The 15,351-nt window shown below is 40.3% G+C and overlaps 1 protein-coding gene across 2 annotated transcripts in view; it reads left to right on the forward strand.

Moving 5' to 3' along the window:
- Positions 1-15,351, forward strand: part of ELMO1 (engulfment and cell motility 1) — a 316,776-nt gene that overhangs the window by 223,695 nt on the left and 77,730 nt on the right. The window contains exon 1 of one of the 2 annotated variants that reach the window (XM_027665024.1): positions 8,157-8,596. The exons of the other annotated variant lie outside the window; for it this stretch is intronic. The gene's annotated coding sequence lies outside the window, so the exon portion shown is untranslated. Of the gene's footprint in view, positions 1-8,156; positions 8,597-15,351 lie in introns of those variants that run through there. 2 annotated transcript variants of the gene reach the window in all.

The following is a 15,351-nucleotide window of genomic DNA, read 5'->3' on the forward strand; positions in this document are numbered from 1 at the left end:
TATTTTTATTTTTTAAACCAATTCTGAAATGTTTTTAAAGGAAAGAATTAATGGAATGAAAATGCTCCAACCGTGAATAAAGCAGTAATGTAACAGGTAGAAATACTACTGGCTTAGCACTATGCATATGTTTGTGCTTCAGAGGCTGAGAAATGAAGAGTGAGGAAAACTTTGAGTTTGTATCCACTGTTGCAACTGCCTTGGCATTGCTTGACCTTTGTAAATTTGTCTCTTCACTTGGAAGACAAAGTAATCATTCCACCTACCATATGCAAAGAGCAGAGGGTTCAACACAGAGTACATGGCAAGATTTATCTCTGCAATAGTAAGCATTGCCATGCTGCAGTATTGACAGCATCTTTAGCTCATGGGTGATTGAGACTGAAGAAATATGTACTCTGAAGATCGATTAGGGAAACATTCATTAGCAGGAAGGAAGTTCTGAACAGATTCAACAGCTCTGACAAAGTGAACCAGAACACTGATAGGGCTCGGCCTGGTGTGTGGGCTGAATGTGAAGTAGGGTTGCTGGAGGGAAGTCCAGAGAGTCCTTTCGGACAGCCGGTCCTTCCTACCCATCTTCAGAGAAACCAGTCTTAACAGTTTCTTGAAATGTTTTGAAAAGGATAAGACAGAAAATGTCCATAAAACCATATTGATGAATACAGACATGAGCATAGTGAGGAGTATGGACAGTCATCTGGTGTCCTTCCAAAAATGCAGAGAAAGAGGGAAAAGTTACTTTTCTTTTTCTAACAATTTTTCTTTTTTTTGTTTTTATGACTTTGGTTTTGTGTGGGCTGCTGCTTTAATGCTTGAGGATCTCCTCTGATTGTTTGCAATTTCTTATTGCCTGTCTTACTAATATTTATCTATCTTGACATCAGAGACACATATGCAAAAAAAAAAATTGCCTGTCTTTTATCCTTTTCACAAAATCTTCACCAGTGATATGTTACATCATGATGCTGAGCTCTCCTGTCCTTCATATCTATTGACTTTGAGTGGGGTTTCTCCGGTCATTCCAACATAGTTGCCACTTCCCAGACTTAAACATGAGATGCAACAGGCAGCATAAAAGAAAGAGTATTTATGTCAGCCTTATTTAAGTAAGACACTTCATTTAAGCAAGCCTATTTATATAGTGAGGTTATTTATATTACGTTTGGCTGTGAATGGGCGTGTGTGGGCATGCTTCTGTTGTACATGCAACACGTGTTTGGGGTATGTATACTTGGCTGCACATTTCCATATACATGGATTGAAAAAGAGGCTGTTAATGTCTTTGAGCAGAGGGTGTTGACAAAGCCCAATTTAGGGAGGCTTTGAAGTCCATGGGAACAGATGCGTGGTGCCAGAGGCTGACACGGAATAGAAGTGTCAGTAGCTCATTTTGTGTGGTCCGAATTACCTTATGAGGGTATGGAGGATATTGCCCTTTCCAGCTAAAGCTGTGTTCACTCGGTAGATTGCTCCTATTAGAGTATATGTGCAATAACTACGTGGAAAACAGCCCTAACTGTTCATTCAGCTTATGTGAGCATTGATTTGACTTTCATTCCTGCATGAGGTGGAAGTGGGCAGAGCATATTCTTCTAAAGAAAGAGAAGAAGTTGTGTGCTTGCTTGATCTGGAAACTAGACTCATGTTTTCTGTTCTTCTCATTAACTATAGTCTTGGCAATCCCTTTCTCCCACCAGAGCCTTCTGACACCTTTCCCTGCAAGCCTGTGATGTAAAAGGAGTGTGAAGGGGATGTGATAAATGGTGGATAGGTCCTCATCAACAGCTATTAAACTAATAGCCTGCAGGTTCTTCACAGCAGCTGGGAAGGTGAACCAAGGCAAAGATAACCTTGTAATTGAGTCTTTTTCAGTAGTCTCATTCTAAACATCATCAACTAGCATTGTCATTCTGGTCTTAAAGGTGCATAATCACACCAATACAGTTCCTCTAAAGGCTGCTGGGTGTCTGATTGTTACTCTTAAATAACACACAGCAGAAGCTTTTGAAATTAAAACACACACATAGAAAAGTCTGCTCAATAAAAATCCCATTTCTTTTTCCAGAATGCCTAGGCAAGTATATACTGGGTTTTTAGAAATCTGGAGATGTATGCTAGCATCATTCATTGTGTAAGTCTTAAGAGTCTGTTGGATAAAACCCAAAGCCTCTGCTTCAGGTCTCATACTACTAATCTCTCCCCATTAGCAAGAGAGAGCAGGAGTTTTGTGTGAACAGATTTAATCTTCCTGTGCAGCAGATGTGCTGACACATGGGTTTCTACAGTCAATGGGGTAAATAATCTCCTGTTTAAGTAATTTCTAAGTACCTATTTATGTAATTAATATATTAAAAAAATCATGCATCATTATTTAAATGGCAAACCATGGCAGCATCAAAATAAGTTCAGATAACTGAGACAGAAGAAATTTTCCTTTATTTTGTCCCTCGTATAGTTTTTTGGTTTTGTTAAAAGCAGAAAAGTTAAAGAAATCATTTGGTTGCCGTTTCATATGACCGTGTAGAGATTTAATCTGCATCTTCCAGACGAGGAAAACCACAATGCACTAATTAATAAGATGGACTGGAGCATGCATGCATGTAAGAGAGACAAGACCAAGCGTGTACAAGGTGTAATTTGTTTCAACAGTGTTAGTACAATGTACATTCCCCAGTGCCTGTCCTGTGGAGACCCAAGCATTAAATGGAAGTCTTAGGCTGTTTGGATTGCAGATAAATCCAGCTTCTGTTGCTTGTTTGCCAGTGTGTGCAAAGCATGAGCTGGAGAAGTAGCTAAAGATGGAAGAATATTGCAGATAAAATGCTGCAGCGATGTGGAATTGTTCTTTCCCGGGCATATGTACTCTAGACCAAGTAATTGAATGAGAGAATTGAGATTACTGTGACATGACTGAATTTTTTTTTAGTATGTTGCAAAGGGTTTTGTTACCAAATTATTATATACATTTGAACAATGTGGGCAAAGGAGGCAGCAGGGAAAATCCTAGCTGCAACTGTGGATGAAGAGTATGGGATAGATTTGACAGATAGTGCTCATATAGACCGAATGTACTAAAATTTGTAAAACTCACATGATGATTTCTGAGCCTCTTGCAGTTGTGTATTTAAGAGTGCCATGTAAGGAATCTTGAAGCTGATGATGTGTACTGTGAAACCTTTTGCTGCCTACTGTCTGGATTTATTATAACTGATTTGAAATTCTTCAGTGTCCTCTCATGCTATATGACTGCAGTGTATGTTTAAAATGGCAAGACTTAAAGGTTGCAGACAGCTGCGGGGGCTTGTGTATTTTAAGGGCTTTTTTAATATGATAGCTATCCAAAGACAAACTAACTATGATTGTATATGACACTACTGCCAAACCTAAACATCACTTGAGGTTGTTTGTCAGATAGGGCTCTGCTGTACCCAGTATCAAGGTTAGAAATACTTTTGGTTTTGTTTGTGCGTGTATCAAAATCTATTCAACTTCAAACTTGTTCACTGTGATGAAATAGTTGCCCTCTAAGCAACTCAGTTTCTCTTTCTTCCCTTTTTAGGCTTGGTTTCTTATGTCTGGTTGTGGTGGCTTTCTTTTTTTTTTTTTTGTTTTCTTTTTGTTTTTGTTTTGGGTTTTGTTTGTTTGTTTGTTTGTTTTTTTAAGATGAGGATATTTTGGTTCTATATCAAACATGAGGCATTTTAGATCTTGTTGGAGTTAACATTGGGAGTGGAAAAAAAACCCACTGTTATTTTGTTTGGACTAGGAAGTCTCCTTTTGCTACCCAGACGACGTGTAATCATTTAGCAATAGGAAAACTGAGAAATATTCATATCAGTTCCTGTAGCCAATTTCAGGATTGTTTGTAGGCTGCCTTTGGCTTAGCTGAAGTGCTTCAGTTATCAGAGAAGATGAAGAAGAATTGCAGATTCAATACCCCTAGATAGTCATCATCCAGACTGCTTGTGTATGTCCAGGAGTGTTGTATGAAATTCTATAAAGCTCTGATTTCATTTGGATAAGACAAGTGGAGATTTTCTTTCATGCACATCTCTGTATCTTGAAGGCTTTTAACATATGTATGTATCCTCAAAAGGGGGGCAACTTGCCCAGTGGTGCAGGAAGATACTTGAATGCTCTTGATGCTCAAAGTACAGGGTAAGGTAGTGAACATTAGATGTGCACACTGGTGCTTGGGTGGCGGAAATTAAATTTGTCCATGCTTTGCAGAATGAAAGGTTCTGTGGTTTTGTAATTCATATAGACCTTCTGGGTGCTATGGTGGCAGATCACCTCTGAAGGTCATGTCTAATCTGATTTGCAAAGCTGTGTTCCTGACTGTTTTCAGCAGCTTATATATCACTTGGGTGTTCCTATTCAGATAATCTTTGTGGTTTGTAGTAAGGTTGTCTTAAATGGCAGAAAGGATAGATTGCTGTTTATGCTATGCTCCAGCATTTTCATTTTAATTTATGTTTATGTGTTGCTATCCAAAAAATCATTTCAGATGCAGTAATATTAGGGAAAAGAATAAAATTCATCAAAGCTTCCCATTTGAAATAAAGGGACCTTCTGGTAAAGAGGCATAAGGTTTTCTGATACTAGGATTAGGGAAAAAAACAAACTGAATGTGGCCTTGAAACCTCTGAAATACCTGTTTTTATTATCTAAAGACTAGGTCTTAAGTGACACTTCAAGAATACAGATGTAGAAGAGAAATCTGTACGTATTCCTGGAATAAATGCATAGGACTAGCTGTTCCTGGTACAAATCAGCTGCTTCTACAAATGGACTTTTGAAAGGGCTGGAAAGCTTACTGAGAATTGGCACATAATTTATGGCACTGGAAGAGGAGTCAGTGGGAGCCAACCAGCGAGTGAATGACTTGGGAAGTGTTAGTAGGTTAACCATCTTCCTCTTTAGGTATCTGGGCTAAAAAAAGAAAACCCCACGATCTAGAAGGATGAGTAAGTATTCTATCACTGCTGATTGTTCCTCAGCTCCCACACACAAACAGGTCTTAGCCCATGGCAGCATACTGCTGAGCCGAGAGCTGCTGTCAGATTGACAAGTAGCAGCTCCGGTGTGAAGCCTTCCTAGAAATCTTTTATCCTTTTGGTTGAAGAGCATCATTTTATCCTGCTATCTTAGAAGTTTTTTTTTTTCACAAATCTTGTTTATTATGTTGCTTTGAAATTGCCTGGATTTTTCTAGCCTTGAATTTTTTATCTCCCTTAAAAACTTTCTTAGGTATCTGTGGCCTGTCCTGCTTTAGAGTGCAACAAAATTCTTAGTGTGTTTATTCTCACAACACAACCTTGTGAGAATAGAAATGCAATTTACAGGGGAGACTACTGAGAAAAGAAAGTGACAAAGGTGAGATTTCTTAATGTTAAATCTAACAGCTTACTGCCATCAGAAGCAGAGATCTGTCACTTCTGCTCCTTACCTATGACAGAAAAAGACCTTAAAAATGGTCTTCTGAATTCTTGACTGGTAGCCCTAATCTGGGACATGGTCTTCTTCCTGTCAGCATGTGAAATGCAGATGGGGAGATTTAGAAACTGGGACAAGAGAAGGTTTCTCCAGATGCATCAAAGTTGCACTGATAATAATTATATTTGCTTGCAGTGGGGCTTTGTTTAACAAACCACAGCCTAATGGAGAGTTTTGTACTCTGTGTATCACACAATAGAAAGGAACAATTTATTTAATTAGGAACCTCTTCAATTTAATATTGGCTTTTAAAAAAATTCTGTGTAGAGACCCACTAGGAATGTGACATTTGGGTTTCATTGTCCAGTACCATTTAAATATTTATTTATGGTTTGCATGACTATTTTAAGCTCTACATATTGGCAGCGCTTCCAGTCCATAAGACATGACAATAACAGCTAGAAAATATAATATTGGAACATTCACACACAAATTACAGAGTATGCTCCATACTCTTAGACCACTCTCCTACATGATTTAGGTGGAAGGAGGGGTGGAAAAGGACGGAACTAGAGAGACTGCTTTTTCCCCAGCAAGTTCTGTCAGCAAATCTAGGCTTTTTAATTAGCCCCCTTTCCCTTAAAATGCACATTGAATATCTTTCCACAGTTTCATATTTCAAAACTGAAAGAATGACCGTGAAAGTTGGCAAGCTCAGGGTAATCGTTAGAGCGATGGTGCTGCTCTAAAGGCAAATGAAAAGCCGGAAGAAGTACAGCATTGTAAGAAGTGAACCCTGATGACATCCTGAGCCATTAAAAATGTAGTTCTCTCAGAAGCTCATTTCTCTGTCAATAATTATAATTGAGTAACAGATGTCCTGAAAAGCCAAATCTCTGGTGTAGCTCCCTGTTCTTGGCCTTGCTCCTGAGCACCAGAGCAACAGGATTCAGAGACCTTCCTAGACTCTGGATTAGTTTCAGGTAGAAGACATTTAACAAGGAGTGGCCTTTACTGTTCAAGGAGATCAGGGTAACTCCCTACAAGGCTCTGTCAAAGTGCACTTTAAAATACTGCTATTTACCACGGCAAATGCAGTGAATTTCTGTTATTAGTGTAATATAGAAATGTTGGGGGTTTTCAGAAGGGCTTTCATTTTTTATTCTTCTTTTAATTAAATAAATGAAAATAGGGTTCATGAATAAGGAATGTGTCCTCATTTTTTCCATCTGAAATCCTTTCTTAACATCATAGTAATAGTATGTCAGTGTATCATGGTCTGTCCAAGCTTATCTTTTTAATATAAATGCATGCATTGGACTTTTCTCCTCATTTTGCAGTTTTGATAACAGAAACATAGAAAGACTGATAACAGAACGCAAAGGACTTCTTCAGTTGTCCCACAGAAGTCTGAGGAGCAGCCAGAAATTGCCCCCAGCTGTCAAGTCCCTTTGCTGTCTGCACTATTGGCTTAGGAATCTTTTCTCTCTCTGCAATGTTGCTTCCTTTCTTCTAATCATCTTTCCTTCTTTGTATTGTCAGAGGGTAAGACAGAGTTTTTGTCAGTGTCTAACAACCTTTTGTGCATGAAGTTTTCCTGGTGTTTCACCAGACCTTGGACAGAACAGGGAACATCTAGTGTAGCATTAGTTGCATGAAGATTCAGGTCACTGTGGGTGCCAGATGCAGTTTTGGAAGTTTCATAATAGCTGTCTTGGATTTTTACCTTGTTTTGGAGAGAGGCAATTTATGGAACTGGAAAGGAAAATATGGTATTTTGACAGTAGTCTTGTCTTCCGCTGGTCCCTTATTCAAACTTGAACTATGAATAAGGTGTATTATTCATTGGAGCAAGTCCAAAGGAGGACCAAGAAGATCATCTCCTATGAAAACAGGTTTGAGAGAGTTGTGGTTGTTCAACCTGGAGAAAGGAAGGCTCCAGGGAGAGGTTAGAGCACTTTCCAGTACCTAAAGGGGGGCAACAAGAGAGGTAGAGAGGGACTTTTTACAAGAGCGTGTAAATAGGACAGGGGGTAATGGCCCTAAAGTGAAAGAGGGTTGGTTTAGTTTAGATATTAAAAAGAAATTCTTTACTGTCAGGGTATTGAAGCACTGGAGCAGGTTGCCCAGAGCTGTGGATGCCCCATCCCTGGCAGTGTTCAAGGCCAGGTTGGATGGAGCTTTGAGCAACCTGGTCTGGTAGAAGGTGTCCCTGCCCATGGCTGGGGGGTTGGAACTAGATAATCTTTAAGGTCCCTTCTGACCCAAACCACTCTGTATGATTTGGATACACAGAGAGTGTACCTCTTTAGCACATGAATACTATGCTAACAAGTGAATACTCCTGGGGTACATATATATACGTGTGTTGTGGTGTGTTTGCACAGGGAGAAAGTCAACGTGTACACAGCTCTGTCTGCGTGTACATTCCCAGCATGTATGAGAAGAGAAAGCAAACTCACAATCAAATAAGCAGTGAGAGCAGAGGGAAAAAAGATGAGATTGCAGTTGATTATGAGCCTGGCAGCAGATGTGCTACACAAATCCAGCCCGCTGCATCCAGGCTGTTTCCATGGCGATGGAGCGAGTAATTGTGGAGCTCCGGCGCACTCCCCCGCGGCCCCGCCAAGGTGGACGCGGGTGCCGGGTCCCCACCAGCGCTTCGCCTGGGTGGGCGCCGGGCTCTGGGACAAAGCGAGCAGGCGGAGAGGGGGAGCCCCAGAGATGAGGAGCTCTTGATTTATTTATTCCCCGCGTCTGATGGTAGCATGCTAGGGAAGCGGCGCTCTTCCTCGGAAATATGGTCTCCTAAGATGCTAAATAAATGGGCAGGAGTTTCCCTGCCACGGGATTGGGCTGCCATTGGCTGCTGCCGCCTGCCTGTGCCAATGGGAGCCCGACGGGCACCCGCCACATAAGCAAAGCTACACGCTCAGCCCAGCGGCGCGGGGACGGGGAGCGGGCAAAGGTGTGCGAAGGAGGGGGCTGCTCCTCTCACATGGCTACAGCGAGGACGGGTCTCCTTAGAGAGCTTCGCCAGAGACCATCTGCTGCCCGTGCGCATTGTGCCTTCCGCAAAAAGCAGCATTAAGTCATTCGCTCGCTGTAGTGTGGGAGGTGAATTTGTCATCGGGAACGATGGAGCTACGAGATCTCTGTAAGTAAATCTGTGTACTTTATCCTGCTATTTTAGCCTGGGCATAGATCGGTAAATGGTGTTGAGGAATGGCAAAAGCAAATTAGTAGCAACTGTAAATAGCGTGAAGGATTCCTCAGTTTTGTTTCTGATATAGCGAGATGTGTTCGTCCTAATGGTTCCAGGCATCAGACAAACTAGTTAGCTGTTTGCAGTGCCTTGGGTGTTTTTTTAACCTAATTAAGATTATTCAGTGGAAGGATACTGTGTTCTCCAGGGCATTTCAGATCCCCTCTGTGTTTGTAAAGAAAAGCAAACTATGTGGAGCAGAATATCACAGGCAAAAAAGTCTGAGGTGCCCACATGTAGTCACCAGCATTTGTGGTGTCAGTATAATAATAACAGGTACAATATTACAGTGGTCAAATGCTAGTTCAGACCCTGAGCCAAGAAAACATGAGTTGCTCATCATTCATCACTGTGTTCAGCAAAAACAAATCATTGCTTTTCCTACCCTTCATGTTCTTTTTTTTTTCCCCAAATTAATTTCTCTTTTGGAGGGGGATTTTATAAACATATTTAATTCAAAACCTCTCCTGTTTGTTTATGAAGCCCATGAGTACATGAGAAGTGTGGAGAGTTTCCTTTTTCACCATTGAGGGGCATGTGTTAGAAGTTGATTCCTTTGCCTGTTGGGACTCTGCTTTTGTTTCTGTAAAGCAGAAATGGTATATTTAGAAGGGGGAAGGGTGTGTGTGTGCAAATCGGTCCCTCTGTAACCCTCTGGGGTTACTTCAGTTACACCAGCCATGAATTCAGCTCAGCATTGTTCATGTTTTATCAGGTATTTGCTGTTAGACACTCAGCTTTGCTGCATGGAGCTTGTAGATGACTCTGCTTAACCCTCTCAGAGACTGTAGTCGTCTTATCTGGTTTGTGAAAATACACAGGGGAAAGGACAGAAATAAGAACAGAAAGATTTAGAAAAACCTTTGTATATTTTCACCCTGTGCCTGAGCTAGTCATGTATCAGGAATTTTATAGTAACCAAACTAGGTGCAAACATCATATGAAGCTGGCTGCTTTTTAGGGATCCATTTTTGGTATCTTGTGTTCATTTTAGAACTTAACACACAGCTTCATTTCCCAGCATTAGGAACTGCTGAGAAGTCACATTGCTGCCTGGGAATCTCAGGCTGAGGGTGTGAATTTTTTTTAGATATGGTTTAGCTGGTCAGCTTTGCTTTTGAGATACTGCCTTTCAAGTTGTAGCAGGAACGTGTGTACGTGGAGTTTATTCCTTCAGTTAAAGTAATCAGTGTTGCTTCAGAGTTGATGCCAAAAAGAATTGTCAGTGTTTTCAAGAACTGTTGGATCAATATAAATTAAAAGAAAAAATATGGAACATAGAATTCAGTGCATTGATACAATGAGAGTGTCTTGGTGAAATCTGTGTAAAGCTCCTCTGTGTAGTTTTGAATGTTTAACCTGATGTATCACAAATGCGGGAGGAACCCTTATTAAGCTTGAATTACTGCTTTTTCTGAAGACATAAGTCACTCTTACCTGTGTTTCCCAGGGGTGTTTGGGTTGCCTTTTATTGAAATGATGGCCGCAGGCATCCTATGGCACTGGACTTGAAAACAACATAATTTCTCTAAGGTATGCAAAAAAGCAATAACCATTAGCTCTTATTGCAATGCTTATTTTTGTTTAGCAGTGATGAAAGTGCCAAGAATGATTTTTTTTTTTCTTAATGAAGCAGGTATGTAGCTGCTATGTTGCCTTCCCCAGGGTCTTGTATCATTCATTTGTATTTGCTTAGCACTGGTGTAGCTGAAAATCCCATAGCGTACAGCAGTCTAGGCAAAGTGATGTGCCCACTCCCCATCTTGGAGGCGGATCCTTTGATCTAGGCTGAGATCTTCCATAAAAAGCAGTGAAAAAACTGGGACTTCTGCACACCTGAGCAGGGTTTGTTCCTGGCTTCAGGCTGGTCATTTTGAACACCTTTGGGATGCATCAAAATGAAGCTCCATTGCACCTTTGAGGCTTTTTAATTCTGTACCTACTACCTTCTGCTTTATTTTCTGATTGCTAATGGGAAAGCCTAGGAGAACATTGTCTTTTAAGGTCACTGCAACTCTTAAGATGATATTTTAGTTCTTGTTAGCACTCCAGGGATATAGTTCCAATAACAAACCTCTCAAGTTTAGTTGCTAATGTTAGGCAAATACTGTATGTGATAGAGTTCCTCTGTCTCCCATAGCCATGTTCAAAGGGATTTTTTTGCTTGTCTATCCCTGTGCATTAGCAGATAAAGGGAGGGGACTGGGGAGGGAGAGAGATAGCCTATAACTGCTAAGCATTGGATCAGTCTGTCTGAGGGCTTCAAACCACAGCAGTGCCTGAGGTAGAAAAACTCATATTGCAGTCAAAGCCATGCTTGCATTAGATTTTTGACCTGATGGTGCAGAGAACAGTTGCTTGTCATTACTGCTTGGGGATGATCTATGTGGGAGAAGCATTTCAGATTTCCAGGCTCTAAGAGTTCCAGCAACAGAGGAGTGAGTAGGCTTCAGTGAGAGCTGTGGCATGCTGGCAGCAGTTGGGAGGATGCAGAAGCTGAAAAATGCTATCTTGGGGTAGCTTTAATTGGTTGCATTGGAAAACACTTGGTTTGATGGGCTCATATGTCTTCTAAAACGTTTGGTGCCAGACCAAATTGGCATACCTCCGTTGACTTACACGAGATGCCACCAGGCATTGATTCGATCTTCGGTCTTATGCTTACATTTTTCTCAGAGGAGTAAGATTTTCGGAAAGGCAGTAGGTTATTTTTTCTCTCTATTTACCTCTGTCACAGTAATGTTGAAAACCTAAGTGAAATAGGCATTCCACCTGTTTTGGTTTGTTTCTATGGGCTTTCTATGGGTTATCCTTTGCTTACAGAGCCTTATTCCCATATGTTAGTCTATACTAGAAGCATAGAGCAGAAATTCTTATCTGAGCTTTTTATGTGTCAAGAGATACTAAATTTGAATATTTCATTATTTCCCTGGATCTCAACCCTCCTTCAGTTTCAAAAAACCTTGTGGCCATTCGTGTTCTAGGTAAGCAGATGCTAGAGCCACCAGTCTTCAGTTTTTCCTCAGTTGTATTTTGTTTTCACCACACTATTCAAGTGAGTAGGTACAAATTTTTACACGTAGGTGTAAAAAGGTGGCTCGATATGTTTACATCCAATTGCAGATGGTCATAACTCCAAATGAGACTAACCAGTCAAAACCAGTTCCTTATTTTTGTGTATGGAAAAAAAACTCCAAAAAACAAACAAACAATTTTTAGGAAAAATTTCTCCATGCTAGGACTTGGCTTACGTGGAACATTGTGCTAGGTCACAGAAAACTCTTGCTCCCTGTTCAGTACGTGCACACTCACATCTCAAGTGGCAAACACACACAACAAAGCAACGCCAAGCACAGAATAAAAATGGAACAGCAGTGAAGCAAAGACGAGTGAATCGTGAAAAGCCCATTGATTTGCCTGACACCCATTTTGTTCAACATTGTGCAGTGCTAATCTGAAAATTCCTGTGCGTCACGAAAACTTTTCAGAACAATAAGAACTGTCAATTTCAACAGATTTTACAGACCTGTCATTATTCTTCTTGTCTTGAAGCACTAAGTGGCATAGAGAGGGATTTTTGGCAGGAGTTCAAGAGTGGTCTCGTAAAGAGGAATCGTGTGTCACTGCCTCACGTATGTTATCATTTGCAGTTAGAGTTCAGCCTAGCACTGGCTCCTGGAAGCATGTCTTCCCCCATCCAAGTGTGCTGCTTTTAGTGACCTCATTTATTTTGTCTCTTAAAAAAAACACAACTACAAACCACTGCTTTTTACTGTTCTTAGTTGCAAAAATGTAAAAGCAAGAAATTGTACATTCTTTCTACATTTTGACTTGATGTCTTCCAGGACACTAGAATACTTTAATAAAATCATATCCCACCCCACCTGCTGCTCCTTTGGAAAGATGGAGATAGCAGCAGTGATGGCCATAAGCAGAAGTTTTTATTAACTGCCTTTCTCTTGAGTTTGTATAGCTGGTACTTCCTTCTCTTGGAGCATCTATAAAGAAAGAGAAGCTCTTACACCCTACATTCCCCATCATTAGGAACTACAGCCCCTCTTAGAGACATAATTTTGGGAAGAAACATTGATTTTGTGTCAGAGAGACTCAATTTTAAATTCTTTATTCAGAATCAGAAGCCATATAACTTTATAGTGTTTTGTCTTTTCCCTACTTACACTTCCCAGTGTAGTATCATATGCATACATGCCTCACCCAAATTAAATAAAGTTTCAGTACAGCAAAGGTCATGACATTCACGCTGAATATGAAAAAATTCGTTCAGTTATGCATCCTTGGTATTGGTAACTAGCAGAATCCATACATGTTGCAATAAACCTCCAGCATTTTCAAAAGTCTACGCAGCATAGATCCATTTTTTTGGGACTTCACAAAATTCTGGCAGGTTTTGCTATTTAAGAGTTCAATGGTTTCAAAAAAGCATGTGAAAATCACACCTCAGAGGACACGCATGACCTTCATATAAACTACAGCTTTGATTAGCTGGAGTTTGGGTGTTTAAAACTCCTCTGCAATGAACAGAAGCAATCTTGTAATGGGGTGAAAAAGGAGATCTTCATATTAATGCTAGTCTACTGTCAAATTAATACATCAAATAATATACTCTTATCCTGAATCAGTGGACTGCTTTTATCAGAGCTTTTGATGTGGCAAAGAAAGTGCTTGTTCCATAGCTACAAACCCAACTCTTCTAGTCTTCCCGTCTCTTTGAACTTAAATTTTCTTAAGACTTGGAACATTGTGATACAGAGAGCAGCATTCATAGCTAGGTATTTCAAGACTCACATCCAGAGACATATTAGAAACCTCACAAAGGGATTTTCTTTGAGAGAGGTTTTCAAATATATGTAACCTTCTGGCTTGACCTCTGGATCCACTCCCAGTCTACATTTCAAGAAAAAGAATCTACCCACATATGGTTATCTCCAGTAAGATCAAAGCTGTCATTGTATTCTGACACCTGTGAGAAAGAAATGGATATAAAAAAACGTCAGGGAAATGGTGAAAAGATTTGAATGAGTTCCCGTTTATAAAAGACAGGCACCCACGGATCTTGGAAGCAAAGGGAAGACTTTTTAAGGATAGCTGCAGAACATTTCTTTATTTGTAAGCCTCACCAAGGTAATTAAACAGACTTGAAAACATAAACAAAAATAGATTTTCTAGATCCCTACAAATATATCTCTGCTAGCACTTTACCATGAAAGTTAATAAGGTTCTAACTTTAGACTAGGTTTTCTACCTGTTACCTAACAGAAACCACTGCAAAGGATGGTGTTATTTCATGCTACCTTTGGAGCCTCTCATCAAGGTGTGGTATTTTTCCCAGTTTCTACCCTTTTCTGGCAAAGATGGAAGTTGTCATAGATTTATCCCAGCTGCAGTAGATACTTCCTGAAGGACTGCAGAGTATCTTCAGATTGAGGAATGCACCTCTATTCACCTGTTTGTGTTTCCTGCTGTCCTGTGAGAAAGCACCAGAATGGCTTTGCAGAGCCTATCTTTCCTCTGTGTGGACAGGTCATCAGCATAAGGCATAGCGGAATTAAGGTGTGAATTTTGCTGCGTTGTGCCCTTGCCTCTGCACAACCAGCCACAGCAGAGCCCTTGGCTTTCAGGTAAAGCCTTGAATGCCCTACAAGAGAAGCGTGTCCCAGGTTTTGACAGCAACACAAGGTTATCACCTCTGCATCAAATAATTCAGCATGATGCTGAGGAGCGTTGTGGCTCTGCAAGAAAACTAATTTACAGTCCCTGTATTCAACCCAAAGGGTTAAAAGGTATCTGTAGCACTAGCAACTAGTCACTGTATCATACATCAGGACTGTAGATCAACCAGGCTTCTCTCTTGATTCTCTCTGTGCCCTGACAAGGGACTTTCTCCTCTACCCCTCCCCCATACTCACCTTTTGTAGGGTGGAATTAAGCCATTTGGCCAACAGAAGCTCCTCTCAGCTTTTAGAAAGGGGAGCATCCCTGATGTGAGGCTCTTAATTATCAGTTCAAGCTCCCAGCTGCAAGGGGATGTCCATGAAACTTCTCACTTCTACACCCCTAGTTGCTTTGGTGCATAGAGTAAAAAGGCAAAGGCTTTAGTTAGGAACACTTCTGATGCTTTGAAACTGCAATGAGGAGTTGGATTATATTTATATGTTAATAGTTGGTCTTGAATTTTTCTGCCTTTAAATGCTATTGTAACCCAGTTAAATATTTCATAAAAAAGTGGAAAGTCTATTCACAGTTGTTTCAGAAATAAATTCCTTTGTTCTCACATCCCAACTTACCTTTTAAAATCCCCTATTCAAATTATCACCCTATCTCAAACAGCAACACAATGTTTGGGGTTATGCTTAGAATGTCTTAAGTCCCATTTTTAATGTCAAGTGGAATTATAGTCATTTCTAATGGTACTGAAAAGGTACAAGAGAAACTTAAAATAAGATCTGTTTTTTCGTGCATGAAATTATGTATCAATCCACCTCTGCATGCAGGATTTTCATCATTCAGAAGTCATGGGCATCTACCCCGGACTGAACTTTGCACCCGTCCTAATAACAGTTTTCATTGCTAAAGGTTCTAGCCCAGTGAATTTCAAGGCTTTGAATTAGTATTATATATTTAAGGTA

The sequence above is a fragment of the Corapipo altera genome, unplaced genomic scaffold (genome assembly GCF_003945725.1).
Source record: "Corapipo altera isolate COAL_440 unplaced genomic scaffold, ASM394572v1 89, whole genome shotgun sequence".
Classification (NCBI taxonomy): domain Eukaryota; kingdom Metazoa; phylum Chordata; class Aves; order Passeriformes; family Pipridae; genus Corapipo; species Corapipo altera.